The sequence below is a fragment of the Anabrus simplex genome, chromosome 3 (assembly GCF_040414725.1).
Source record: "Anabrus simplex isolate iqAnaSimp1 chromosome 3, ASM4041472v1, whole genome shotgun sequence".
NCBI lineage: Eukaryota > Metazoa > Arthropoda > Insecta > Orthoptera > Tettigoniidae > Anabrus > Anabrus simplex.
Window position 1 is genome coordinate 37,765,037 of NC_090267.1, and position 15,973 is coordinate 37,781,009.

Sequence of the window (15,973 nt, forward strand, 5' to 3'; positions counted from 1 at the left end):
TACACTTCCTTCAAAAACCAACTGATAAACCAAATCGATCTCCTTTCACCAATTCGATTCAATATCTCTTCATCCGTGATTCAGTCTACCCATCTCACCTTCGGTATTCTCCAGTACTACCACCTTTCTAAAGATTCTATACTTGTTCTTTCTGAACTACTCATAGTCCACGTTTCACTTCCATATAGTGCCTCTCTCCAAAAGAAATTCTTCAAAATATACTCCGAATTCCTATATCAGTCTTAGAAGTGAGAAAATTAATTTCTCTTAGAAAAACCTCCTGTATTGTGGACCGTAAAGTGATTAACTAATAATCTTTCTTTCTTAATCTGTTTATCAACCAGGGTTAATTTTTCCTCGGACTCAGGGAGGGATCCCACCTCTACCGCCTAAAGAGCAGTGTCCTGGAGCGTGAGACTTTGGGTCCGGATACAAGTGGGGAGGAGGCCCAGTACCCAGCCCAGGCGGACTCAACTCCTATACTGAACAGGGGACTTATGGGGTTTGGGAAGATTGGAAGGGATAGACAAGGAAGAGGGAAGGAAGCGGCCGTGGCTGTAAATTAGGCACAAAACAGGCATTTGCCTCGAGAAGAAGTGGGAAACCGCTGAAAACAACTTCATGAATGGATGAGGAGGTAACCGAAACCCCTTTACTCACTTGACCTCCCGAGGCTGAGTGGACCCCGTTCCAGTCCTCTTACCACTTTTCAAATTTCGTGGCAAAGCCGGATATTTAATCCGGGTCTCCAAAGATGGCAGCTAATCACACTAACTACGACTCCACAAAGGCGGACAATAATAATAATAATAATAATAATAATAATAATAATAATAATAATAATAATAATAATAATAATAATAATAATAATAATAATAATAATAATAATGTTGCTGGGCTGAGTGGCTCTGACAGTTGAGACGCTGGCCTTCTGACCCCAACTTAGCAGGTTCGGTCCTGGTTCAGTTCGGTGGTAGTTGAAGGTACTCACATACGTCGGCCTCGTGTCAGTAGATTTACTGGCACGTATGAAACACCTGTCGGACTAAATCCGGCACCTCGGTGTCTCCGAAAACCGTAAAAGTAATTAGTCGGACGTAAAGCTAATAACATTATTTAATAATAATGTTCGGGGTAATTTTCAAATATTATTGCCTAAGGGCGTGAAGTTACAGAAAGGGTCGAGTGACACTGCTCTATAGGACGTGGTTCAACAAAATATGAATGTTACACTGCAAGATGCCACACTAAAGCTATGTGCCTACATTTTCGCTCGTATTACAACTTGTACCGCATCTGGGACGCACCCACTGGATACTAGAGTCTCCCTTCATTTGGTCAGTTTTCCGAAATAACCTCCCCTTTATCTCTGATATTGTAATCACCAAACCCCGGATTTGTATACAGTAACAGGTTAGAATACAAACTTATTTGGTTATTAGGAGTGTAATCTAGGCTAGGCCGCTCTTCCGTAAAGTGAGAATAAACTAAATCGTAACCCCTGATGTTTATGCAAAGCACATAACATAACCGCTGCGCAGATTAGACTATACTTGTTACTCGCTTCAGGAAATTCGCATTCTAATCTATCAAAGCAAAGTCATCTCCGTACAGGCCACGAGGGCCCTGGGATTGGTGGAAGGTAAAGGGTTCCACTATTCGTAACCTCGGCACTTGATGGAGTGGAGTGGTTAGCTCTACGCCCGGCCGCCTTTGCCCCCAGGAATTAACCTGGTGCTCATTTTTTGTGTAGGCTGAGTGAACCTCAGGGCCATATACACCTCTTAAATTTTACGAATTCCTGACGGGGATCCTAATCTATCACTGCATACAAATCCTGGCTCGACGTAATCACATCATAATATGAATGTTAAAATTACTCAAGTCAAGTTGCATGTAACACCGACAACTCGTCCTTAGTGCATGATTTATTTTTTAACAAAATACCAAACCCCGTGGCGCAATCGCCCCGAACGGCCTTAGTCTGCCACACGACTGCTGCTCAGCCCGAAGGTCTGCAGATTACGTGGTGTCATGTGGTCAACGTAACGATTCCTCCCAGCCATTTTTCTTGGCTTTCTGGACCGTTCCGCCTCACCTTCAAATGTCTCCTCAGTTGTAATCACGCAGGCTGAGTGGACCTCGAACCAGCCCTTGAGGTAAAAATTGCTGACCTGGCAGGGAATCGACCTCGGGGCCTCCGGTTAAGAGGCAGGCACGCTACCCCTACATAGCGGAGTCGGCTCTTTCTTTAATAGTAAGTATAAAATTTCAGGATAATAAGATAATACACATGAAGAATGAAACACACTACAAGAAAATTGTAAAACTTTCAGATACTATGCGAAAAAGAAGGATAAAGTTTTACGGTTATCTTCTTCGAATGAACTCTAATAGATTAAGCAAACAAATCATTGACTTCTTCCGTAACGGCAAAACAAAACCCAACTGGTTTAAACAAACTGAAAAAGACATAATAGAATTAAAAATTACATAAAATTCACTTTTCGATTGAACAGCTAAAGTTATAACTAAAGAAGGCAATATAAGGCTCCAAGACAAAACTATATTTTGAAAACCTATTATCTTTAAAGATGAGAGCAAACAAAGATCAGAAAGAATGATGAAATACTGGACACTCAAAGAGAACGATACACAGACAAATTATTGATTCAACGTATCCCAAAGAGGGGTGAAACGAAATATGAATAAGAAAAGGCTATATATTAGGCTTACACTTGAAGCAGAACGTGCGCACGTATCGTCGGGCACTCTGTATTAATTGAAAGGCTAGAAAGTCTGTTATTCACCAGAGGTCATTAAGTTCTTATCAGGATTGTTTTAATCCTGAGTTCTCGCTCCTAATCGTCTGATTATCGCTCATTACAAATGATAATGCACCTGGTAATGGGCAATAACATATTCACAGTTGAGTTGATTCATCACCTATTCTGTTTGTAATGTACCTTCCCTCGGTTCAGTTGGGAGCGAACTTCTCTCCCTGATTACCGTGCTTAGAGGTCAGAGGTCACAGAGGTGATACCTGCAACCCTCACGAGGATTAAAGAGTTTCTCGTGCGAACAAATACTTGTTAACAGTAAATTGAGAGGTGTTCAGAGCCTGCAATAGATCATTATTTCAATCCCCAAGAGAGATCTACTTCAAACTTTAATGTGTTCTGCCCACTCGACTTGACTCGCTGTTCTATTTCCTTGTAGGTGGAAACCAACGCTCGTACGGTTCTGCACAGCTATGACGACCAAACCTATACTACCCACCCATTTATCTAAACAGCCAAATAAACACTTGTGAGTCAATATTACGGCAACTTGGCATCTCTGAAAATTGTAGTAGTAGTTATTGGGACGTAAAGCTATTATTATTATTATTGTTATTATTGTTATTATTATTATTATTATTATTATTATTATTATTATTATTATTATTAATACCATAATCGTCGTCATCATTTACGATGAGGCCTACTAGGCGGCGGTGGTGGTGGCTGTGGTGATTATTGTTTTAAGAGGAAGTAGAACTAGGAAACTACCCTCTATCAGAGAAAAGAAATTGAAGGAGTTCGACCCTTTAGAAAATGGATGTGTCGGCCAAAGGAAGACAAGGGCCACGAGGAGCGTGAAAATGAAAGAGTCCCTAGGTCTCGAATGCTCTAATGCCGACGGGGCAGAAAAGAACAAGAGTTGACCAAGGGAGGTCAGATAGGATAGATGAAAGTGAGGAGCGTGCCACACAAATCAGCTGAGGGTCCAGTGGTCGCCAAGCCACGCTCCCAATTTGAGAGGCCTTGCGTCCCTTTTAGTCGCCTCTTACGACAGTCAGGGGATACTATGGGTGTTATTCTACTGCTCCCATCCACAGAGGGGGGAGAGGCGTGCTAGCGACCAGATGTCAGTTTCAATTAATACTTCAATTGGTTTCCTCTTCCGTTCTTTCCATTATTCATTCATTATTCCATTATGCTAAATTCTCTCCTCAGACCACTTTGGACCGGGTTTCCTTCTCATTCTCCCTTGTAATCCTTCCATTCTTAAAGCTTTCTTTTTAAAAATCTCTTCGTCTACAGTTTCATCTTCTCCTGTTTTATTTCTTTCTAAATCTTCCTTGACTTCTTGTATTCAAAGGTACCTGGATATTTGTTTTGTCAATCTGTTATCATCCATTCTATAGTACGTCCTAACATAGCAGTCTACTTTTCCTTATTGTTTCTATTAATTCTGGTGTAGCTCCTGATTGTTATTATTATGATTATTATTACTATTACCGTATTTACACGAATAATACCCGCATTATTTTTTAAAATATTGAGGCAAGCAATTGGGGTGCGGGTTTTATTTGAGTCAATGTTGGAATTTTTTCAAAATAAGCTTTCCTAAAGTTAGGGTGCGGGGATTATTCGCGTAAATACGGTTTATTATTATTATTATTATTATTATTATTATTATTATTATTATTATTATTATTATTAGCATCGTTGTTAGATTAACACCTGAGTAGACAGAGGATACGGTTTACGGGTGCCGCAGATTCTCAGTTCACAGACCATGAAAGTATATTCTGTAAAGAAGAAACACTACGAATCCCGTTTTAAGTACTTCGAAGAAAAGTATCACATACACGCCAATTGCTGGGAGGTGATTCGGTTGCTCTTCGGTGCGCAAACATCTGTCAGAAGCTTTACAGTTAAGTTTTCCCCTGAATTTTGGTATTCCCCTTTTGTTCTTAAAATATATTTGTTTAGATATTTTACGTAATTTCCTGTCAATATGCGATCAGAGTTTCTACCATACTGAACGCTGAAAGGCATAATAGTCTATAATGAAGATGTCTCTATGTATATCGTAAATCAGAATTTATACGATTTATGCACAGTACAAGGAGAAATAAATGTATTTTCCGTTGGGAACAGCAGAACAACAGGGGAATTTTAGAATTAAAAATAATAAGCTTGTGCCCGTTCGCATCTCGTAGACCGATTGCAAAATGGCGGCGTAGGAAGTTATGGCCCATGCGATCTATTAGATACAATGAACATCTCGGTAATGTGATGTTATAGAAAGCGTTGTACGTCACGGAATGGACCATTTTGGAAGGCACTACGGGACAGTAGAGGGTCAACTGTATTGTTTGAAAAAATGTAGCAGCGAGGTGATTGTTAAAAAACTTCACTCTTAAAAATTTGCATCGGTAAAGGAAGGACGCAACTGCAAGTCGAACTTCGTATCGGAAGATAATAGAAGGATTAAGAAGATGATATCAAAGATTTACAATCGTCGTTCAGAAACTGACGAAATAATTCACCCCCGGACGATATAAGAGGAGCCGAGGAATAAAAAAATAATACGGAGATCTACATCTTAACAGGGTCCCGTAAGCAACCATCCCACGTTTTGGGAAAGGAGGACCAATTGTAAAAGAGGATCGACAATTTCAATCGGGAAGAAGATTATTCCTGCTCAATTTAAGAAGAACGAGAGTGAATTTGGAGTTCTACAGAGAAAGGCAGATACATAAATTCGCATATACGGAGAACTTAATTCCGACCAAAGCAAAAACTTCATCCCAAAGAACAAAGAAGAGTATATCAACTGAGAAATAAAATTATAAAAATGGAATTTATTATGACTGAATTCTTCGTCGAAATGTATATCTTTTCTGCCTACAGAACTGAAGTCATGACTGTTTGCTAAATCTACAAGATGGACCGAACTGGGGAAAAGTACATCCTAACTAGATGACCAACCTACGGCGGAGGAAGGCAACGGCCAACCAGACGACCAGCCGATGACGTGGAAGGCGATGTCCAACCTGATGTCTAGACCATGACGAGAGAGAATCTCAACCCACCAGTAGCCGATTCCAAACGCGTGGACGGAGGATGACCAGACCCGGATCTCAACCGCGGGTCTAACCACATCCAAGCACTGGAGCGACTACTGGACCACACACATATAACATCTAACGAGCTAAGTCCTTACATTTTTATCTAGTTACGTAGTTTCTTTTTGATCTGCATCCGCACTCTAACTTCGGCATGTGTCGATTAATTGGAGATATTAACTACTTAATTAAGAGTGTGAGTGAATTATTCATGTGAAGTCTGAGATATTTAAGGCTTTAATATAAGGTGGCAGTGCAGAATAAGATCTATATTACATTATATACGCGCTACCGTACTTGGTCAGAAATAGTATAAAGTGGCATGAGTAAATGAAAGAAGTGTTTTTCTAATATCTGACAGCAATGAGTTAACACACGTTGTTGGAACTTAAATAAATCCCGTTTTAATTGTACAATGGTTACGTCACATTTGACCCGCGCGGCAGATATTATTGTATTTGAGTTACGTACTCTTTGGTCTGTTGAATGAGTGCATTGAACTCTGCCTTATGTTAAAATATACGAGGTTATTGAAATGCGTTTTATAAAAAGGCAATTCTGAGATGCTTAGTGTAGCGGTACAAAAGTAATCGGCGATATGTTTATGGTAAAGAGTATGCAAATGAAGTGATAGTACTACATTGAAATGAAGTTGTAATGTGATTATTCGACGGAGTCTAGTAAGGAATATTGAAACGCGGGTATTTATTTATGTGCTTCGGTGTGGATATGAATTGCTATTTGCTGAGGAAACGCTATGTTACGTTAATATGAGGAGAGATGCCGTGTTGAAATAAAAAGAGTACGTGAAAGAGAGTACATTGCGCGGATGACCTATTTGAGGTAAGATTGATATGTACCATAGTAGAATTGAGATTCGTGGCAGTATTTATCTGACAGTTGTAGAGGTTGTGTATTAAATACGAGAGTTCATTGACATGTTATTTAAATGCGCTCATGACCTAGTGTAATTATGATATTCTTTGATGTGGTGACATACTTCGAAACATGAATGCGTGTTATTTTCATTCTAACTGACCATATGAGTTTAGTAGCCCGTAAGATTACGAGATATTGTATATTGTGAGAAAAGGAAGGCATATTGAGCCTGGGGTAGATGTGTGTGTGGACCGGAAACTACGTAAATAGATAGTTAGGTGATTTATTTCTTTTAAAACAGAGATTATTTTGAGGTGATGTTCTTAGAAAATATAACGAGTAGGGAAATGGTAGGTTAGGAGCCGTGTCTCACAGGCACTAGGAAGGTATTACCTTAGCCCGTAAGCTGTTATTCAAGCGTATTAAAGAAGGACTATAAAATCAGAGTTCAGATTTATGAATGCCAACTTAGGAGAGCAATTTTGTGAGTTCATACTCATGCTAGGGTTTATTTCAGAGGCATATACCCAAAGATATGCTCGGTTTTATATTTGCAATCTGATTTTAATCTATTTAATTATTATTACGCTTCATTATGGTGAACTATATGTTTGATTCAGAAGTAATTGACTTGAGTGTGTTGAGAATAGATAAAACAATTAACATGACAGTATTTACGTCAAGCTAAAGAAGTATTTTAAGCAAGACTGTGATTGCTCAGTGATCAAGTGTACATATTAAGGGTAATTTTGATCTCATTTCAGAATAATAATATCAAAATAATTATAAATATGGAACATAAAATAGAAATATTGAATATGAGTGAACAAAAACATACATGTGAGTATGTGAGTGTGTAAATAGTCTGAAATTCAAATTACATTTCTTTTATTTTGAGCCAGCGCTGACTGTAAACTATTATGCGTATATGATATCAAGATATTACTACCCAAATTCACATTAATTTTTCGGAGGCTGATATTTTATTTCAATAAATACTATTATCTTATTTTTCTAGAATGTGTCTGTGTAATGAATTATTTCTCTGAACGCTTAGCTCATAAGTTAGTTGTTAAGTTAAATAGGCTTAAGCAATTGAATGGATTGACGAATGCTAAGAATTTTTTCGAGGTTCTCGGTAGTCGGTACTCTCATACGAATTAATACTTCGGTGATACGTCTGCGATGGACTGATACTCTTCAGAGCTCACGTTAAGCGCGACCAAATGTAAGATCGCAGATTTTACGAGAGACATGAAATACCCTGAGAAGAAATTGAGCCGCTGGGAAAATAATATGCTGACCGTGCTACCACGGGGCACAAGCTCATTTAATCCCGTAAATTCTTTATGAAAATGTGAATGGAATTACAATTGTTATTGTCATTTTGATGCAGTTACGTTACGGTACTCCTTGTTCTATGGCAGCATTATCTTGTAGATTTTCTCCGTCTCTCGAAAAGATCAAAAAGGGTAATTTACAGTAATTCCTTTAAATAAACTCAGTTTTTTAGAAGTGGAAAAAGGTTGACAATATACAACAACAAGTAAATCAGCTTACGTGAACAAGAAACTTAACAAAAATGATAGAATGTATGTAAGGAAATATCGAAAAATGCAAATTATGTAGGAAACTAACAATAATGCTCACAGAGGTTTGAATAATCCCTCAAAGAAAGGGAAATGCACATAGTGTGGACCTTCAGGCCCCCCTTTTCTACAGTTTGGTGCATTCACGTGCCGCAAAGGAAATTCGAAGGTTAAACACTCAGTTACCATAAACGTAGAAGCATACAGCAAGCAACAGGGAGCACTGTCAGGGATATCGACCCGAATACACAAGACCGAAATTCACACTGCATAAGTGACCAGAGGGAAAACTATCTCCAAACTAGTGTCATGCAAAACACGCTCTCTGCTCGGTTCATATTTTCATATTTTTTCGAGAATGACCATGACCGAGACTTGCTCTCAAAAGCGAGGCGAGCTACGTTCAATTCGAACTTGCCCCCTGATACTCGCTTCTTCACGCGCTATCTCAGTCTCGGGTAGAGGTCGTTCCTCTCCGTTCGTTCTTGTTTCTACTAATGATGGGAGAAAGTGCTAACACATCAACAATATCCACTTCGCCAAAGTTAGCACCGATATTAATCATTTCTGCCCTAATTCTTGAAAGCCTTCTCCGGCAACAATGTTGAATGGTCGGAAACGTATGACAAACATGAAAACACACGCGCTAGTTATATTCTGCTTTGTATTACCGGGCGAGAAGCGCCAGAATTACGTTTGCGAGCGTGTTTTATTTAAATGCGTTATACAGAATGTATATGTCAACAGTGCATTGCACATTTCACAGGAAACGTACCCTGCCTTCTGACTCTGCAGTGATCACAACCAGAAACTCCCAAACATCAGAACTAAGCCCATCTCTCTTGATTAGTTTAAATTCACTTATTTGAATTTTAGCCTTAACGCCGTCCGTCAATACACGTGATATGGTAAACTTCAGCTCCGAAGTGATGATGAACTCAACGATTCCATAATCCTTTTATATCCCAAATTCCCGATCTTAGCTCTTTGTACACAAGGCTTACTCAATTCTGGATGAACCACATTGCTCGTAACATCAGTAAAGTAAGCAAGGGCAGCCAACTTCACTTCGTACATTCCCTGTCGAACGAATTGGAGCAGACTCGGAAAGCTTAGATTATACGCTCTACTCGTGCGCGATAATGGTTGCATATGCAGAAAGGCACATTTTGCATCGTCTTGGTTATCCGTCTCAAGTTCGAACAATGCACGCTTCTACTCCAAACCTTGAGGACATAGATTTATGAAAGTCCTAAAATAACAAAAACGTGAGGGAATCGAAATCGCATGAAATACCAAAAATGGCAGATGAAACACAACATCCTCCTGGGGATTGTTGTCCAATTTAAACAAGGGTTAAGCCCAAACTTCGCTGCGACAAGGATACACGACTGTTTAGAAACAGAACGAGTCAACAAGGATTACATTTCGAAAAACTCAGCAGCAGTAAAAGAAAGGTGTGTAGAATACCGATGGTAACACACTCGAATATCCTTGTGACATTTAAGAGAATGTTATTTAAGTGAGATGCCTGAATTGGGCGTGGAAGCATTTACACTTTTCCCATCACTTACTTGAAAATTATCACTTAAAAATCACTTTCCTAACATAAAGCCGAAGTTAATGACCTTGAATTGCATAGTAAGAATTAAATTATCACTAACGTATCTACCTCAGCCAAGAGGAGAGTTCCGGATAATCCCTTTCCTAACACATTTTAAAGATGCCGTAGCTTCTTTAATAAACCTGCCATGGCGCAGTCCCACCGTCATGTGCGCAGACTCAGAGTCCGAGTTGTGGCTGTACCAAGTTCCTTACTGAGGATAATCATGTTTCTTTGACCGTTGGTTCGCAGGCGGCTGATTGGACACAGTTAGTGCAACCTTAACAATCCAGGAAGGGGTACCAGCCGCAAAAATTAAGTTTATCAATCAATCAATCAATCAATCAATCAATCAATCAATCAATCAATCAATCAATCAATCAATCAATCAATCAATCAATCAATCAATCAATCAATCAATCAATCAATCAATCAATCAATCAATCAATCAATCAATCAATCAATCAATCAATCAATCAATCAATCAATCAATCAATCAATCAATCAATCAATCAATCAATCAATCAATCAATCAATCAATCAATCAATCAATCAATCAATCAATCAATCAATCAATCAATCAATCAATCAATCAATCAATCAATCAATCAATCAATCAATCAATCAATCAATCAATCAATCAATCAATCAATCAATCAATCAATCAATATATCTATCTATCTATCTATCTATCAAATAATCAACTAATCAATCAGTCAATCAATGAATCAATCCATTACCATTTATCTGCATTTAGGGCTACCAGGTAGCAGTTTAGTTGTTTACCTAGCTTTTTCTTAAATGATTTCAACTAAGTTGGAATTTACCAAACATCTCCCTTGATAAATTATTCCAATCCCTAATTCCTCTTCCCATAAGCGTGAATTTGACCCATTTTGTCCTCTTCAGTTACTTTATGTTCATTTTTCGTTCTGTCTACTTTAAACACTTCATTCAAGCTTGTTCGCCTATCAGTGGTATTCCACGCCATCTCTCTACTGACAGCTCGGAGCATACCGCTTAGTCGAGCTGTTCATCTCTCTACTTCCAAGTCTTTCCGTCCCAAAGTTCTAAACTTTTCCTTAACACTACTCTTTATCGGAAATCATCCTGTATAAGTCGTGTTGCTTTCCTTTGAATCTATTTGAATGAACATTATTTATCACAGCTAAATCAAGTTCCAAGAGGTAGGGCTAGATGACGCGCAGTATGGGTGCAAGACGGGTAGACTGTCTTCAGGGGAGGCCGAATTTCATGTCTAGGGTTTGGATGTTCAGAGAATGTTTTATATGTTTCTATCTTCCACTTTGGCTATTCGTTGAAATTAAGCACGAACTGGTCGTTTCTGAACATGTTCATCCTGATTTTATACGGTACACAGGAAGAGGCCGCACGCAAGAAACGAAGGAATAAAGGTCTGGAGATATGCCCGCTACCACATCCATCAGTAATCACCATGCTTTTGATCTACTCTTCATGCTCGATGTGACAGCTAGCCATTGCAGTACGGCCTTCCACTCTACGTCGCATGGAATCACACATTCGTTGGAACATCCCCTGGCTGTTGCCGGGTTGCATCGCAGACATTGAACACGCGTTCTTGTAGTGTACCCACATCAATTATGGAGACTGCAACACCATGTTATTTACATGTTCTCAAAGCCAAAAATCCAAGGCATTCCCATTCCCATCATCGCCATAGTCCGGTCTGTGTCGGAAGGACGTAAAACAAATTGCACACAATATGACCTTCCGGGGGATTCCCCGAAGTAATCAATAAGATGTGTATTAGTGCCATCCCTCTGTTTACTGCCTCGGACCAGCAAGAGGAGATATTATGGCCTTCATAAAGAACTAATTGGATGGCGATAGAAGTGCTGCCTTTAATGTCGTAACGTTGGTACTAAAATCTGCTCCACTTACGGGGTATTATCCACTAAATCATACTTGCTTTTAATTTTTAGATTCATTTGTTAGATCACATCCAGAGTTAGTAAACTGCCTCCGCCGGGGCAGAAAGGCGACGTAGTAGGCTTTTATGTACGTAAAACGTCACCTCCCTGTTTATAATCAATAAACCGAGCTCGATAGCTGCAGTCGCTTAAGTGCGGCCAGTATCCAGTAATCGGGAGATCGTGGGTTCGAGCCCCACTGTCGGCAGCCCTGAAGATGGTTTTCCGTGGTTTCCCATTTTCACACCAGGCAAATGCCGGGGCTGTACCTTAATTAAGGCCACGGCCGCTTCCTTCCACTTCCTAGGCCTTTCCCATCCCATCGTCGCCATAAGACATCTGTGTCGGTGCGACGTAAAGTAAATAGCAAAAAAAAAATATAATCAATAATGATATTTTATTTAGTCATTTACATTATCAGAACCTCTAGTAATTTTCAATATGTTATTGAAGAGTGATGAATGATGTGGTTTATCACGCCACATATTTGTCGATTGACTTTACAAGAGACATGCTCAAGCTTGCAACATCAATCAATCAATCAATCAATCAATCAATCAATCAATCAATCAATCAATCAATCAATCAATCAATCAATCAATCAATCAATCAATCAATCAATCAATCAATCAATCAAACAATCAATCAATCAATCAATCAATCAATCAATCAGCACGGATTTACATTTAAGTCTGTCGTCCAGGTGGTAGATTCCCGATCATTTACTTTCCTAATTTTCTGTTAAAGGGTTCATGTTTGTGGGTTACTGTAGTCACGTCCTAGTTCGTGAACCATGGGCAACGGCTGAGTGGCCTAGTAAGTGGTCCTGAGAGTCGGGATACCAGTTACTATGGAATGGGAGTGGGCATCTCGGACATATTCTGAGTCGTGGCCCACCTTATGCTCAGGCGGCTAGGACTATACAATTCACCGGTGGTCCATAACCTGTTAGAGGAGAACTCTTCACTTGGACTATGTGCAAGTAGGGTAGCATCCTGCTTCATGAATTTACCGAGCTCTGAACATTTTAAGCAAGCCTCGGACCTATGGGAGTAATGGAGTCCCACTCCCATTTGACAGACAAGGGTCTCCTTGGAAACAACTTGGCGAACGAAATAGAATTCGATGGGGAGCGATCAATATTAATGGGGCTTATGGAAGAAAGAAAGTAGAACTGGCTGAGTCAGCAAAGAGGATGCATCTGGAAGTGCTAGTAGTAAGTGATATTCGGGTAAGGGAAGATAATGAGGAAGAGATAGGAGATTATAAAGTGTACTTGACGGGTGTTAGAAATGGAAGGACAGAGTCTGGGCTAGGGCTCTTTATCAGGATTACCATTGCACGCAACATAGTTTCTGTTAGGCACGTAAATGATCGAATGATGTAGGTAGATTTGTCAGTTGGGAGAATTAGGACAAGAATTGTGTCCGTGTATTCGCCATGTGAGGGTGCAGATGAGGATGAAGTTGACAAGTTTTATGAAGCATTGAGTGACATCGTGGTCAGGGTCAACAGCAAGGATAGAATAGTGATAATGGGCGATTTCAATGCGAGAGTTGGGAATAGAACTGAAGGATACGGAAGGGTGATTGATAAATGTGGGGAAGATATGGAAGCTAATGGGAATGGGAAGCGTTTGCTGGACTTCTGTGCTAGTATGGGTTTAGCTATTACGAATACATTCTTCAAGCATAAGGCTATTCACCGCTACACATGGGAGGCTAGGGGTACCTGATCCATAATAGACTATATCCTAACCGACTTCGAATTCAGGAAATCTGTGAGGAATGTACGAATTCTTCGCGGATTTTTCGATTATACAGACCACTATCTGATCTTTACTGAACTAAGTATCTCTAGGCCTAGGGTAGAGAATGTGAAATCTGTCTTCAAACGAATAAGGGTAGAAAAGCTCCAGGACAAGGAAATTAGACCGAAGTACATGGTTATGATTAGTGAGAAGTTTCGAGCAGTAGACAGTAAGCAGGTTCAGGATATAGAAAGTGAATGGCTGGCATGCAGGGATGCTGTAGTAGAAACAGCAAGGAAATGCCTAGAAAAAACTGTGTGTAAAGATGGGAAAAGGAGAATATCTTGGTGGAATGATGAAGTGAGAGCAGCCTGTAAACGTAAAAAGAAGGCTTATCAGAAATGGCTCCAAACAAGGGCCGAGGCAGACAGGGATTTGTACGTATATGAAAGAAACAGAACGAATCAAATAGTTGTTGAATCCAAAATGAAGTCATGGGAAGATTTTGGTAATAACCTGGAAAGGCTAGGTCAAGCAGCAGGGAAATCTTTCTGGACAGTAATAAATAATCATAGAAAGGGAGGGAAAAATGAAATGAACAGTGTTATGAGTAATTCAGGTGAACTCATAATAGATCCAAGGGAATCACTGGAGAGGTGGAGGAATATTTTGAACATCTTCTCAATGTATAAGGAAATCATCGTGGTGGTGTTGCAAACAGCCAAGCTGATAGGGAGGAGGAAAATGATGTTGGTGAAATTACGCTTGAGGAAGTGGAGAGGATGGTAAAAAAACTCCATTGTCATAAGGCAGCAGAAATAGATGAAATTAGACCTGAAATGGTGAAGTATAGTGGGCAGGCAGGGATGAAATGGCTTCATAGAGTAGTCAAATTAGCGTAGAGTGTTGGTAAGGTACCTTCAGATTGGACAAAAGCAGTAATTGCACCTATATGTAAGCAAGGGAACAGGAAGGATTGCAACAGCTATCGAGGTATTGAACCCATAATTCTACGGTAAGTCCAAGGGTTCAGTATCTCATAGTATACCAGGCAAAGTATTCACTGGCATCTTGGAAGGGGGGATGCGATCAGTCGTTGAGAGGAAGTTGGATGAAAACAAGTGTGGTTTCAGACCATAAGGAGGCTGTCAGGATCAGATTTTCAGTATGCGCCAGGTAATGGAAAAATGCTACGTGAGTAATAGGCAGTTGTGTTTATGTTTCGTAGATCTAGAGAAAGCATATGACAGGGTACGGAGGGAAAAGATTTTCGCCACATTGGGGGACTATGGAATTAAAGGTAGATTATAAAAATCAATCAAAGGCATTTATGTTGACAAATGGGCTTCAATGAGAATTGATGGTACAATGAGTTCTTGGTTCAGGGTACTTACAGGGGTTAGACAAGGCTGTAATCTTTCACGTTTGCTGTTCGTAGTTTACATGGATCATCTGCTGAAAGATATAAAATGGCAGGGAGGGATTCAATTAGGTGGAAATGTAGTAAGCATTTTGGCCTATGCTGACGACTTGGTCTTAATGGCAGACTGTGCCGAAAGCCTGCAGTCTAATATCTTGGAACTTGAAAATAGGTGCAATGAGTATGGTATGAAAATTAGCCTCCCGAAGACTAAATTGATGTCAGTAGGTAAGAAATTTAACAGAATTGAATGTCAGATTGGTGATACAAAGCTAGAACAGGTAGATAATTTCAAGTATTTAGGTTGTATGTTCTCCAAGGAAGGTAATATAGTAAGTGAGATTGAATCAAGGTGTAGTAAAGCTAACGCAGTGAGCTCGCAGTTGCGATCAACAGTATTCTGTAAGAAGGAAGTCAGCTCCCAGACGAAACTATCTTTACATTGGTCTGTTTTCAGACCAACTTTGCTTTATGGGAGCGAAAGCTGGGTGGACTCAGGATATCTTATTCATAAGTTAGAAATAACATACATGAAAGTAGCAAGAATGATTGTTGGTACAAACATGTGGGAACAATGGCAGGAGGGTACTCGGAATGAGGAGATAAAGGCTAATTTAGGAATGAACTCGATGGATGAAGCTGTACGCATAAACCGGCGTCGGTGGTGGGGTCATGTGAGGCAAATGGAGCAGGATAGGTTACCTGGGAGAATAATGGACTCTGTTATGGAGGGTAAGAGAAGTAGAGGGAGACCAAGACGACGATGGTTATACTCGGTTTATAACGATTTAAAGATAAGAGGTATAGAACTAAATGAGGCCACAACACTAGTTGCAAATCGAGGATTGTGGCGACGTTTAGTAAATTCACAGAGGCTTGCA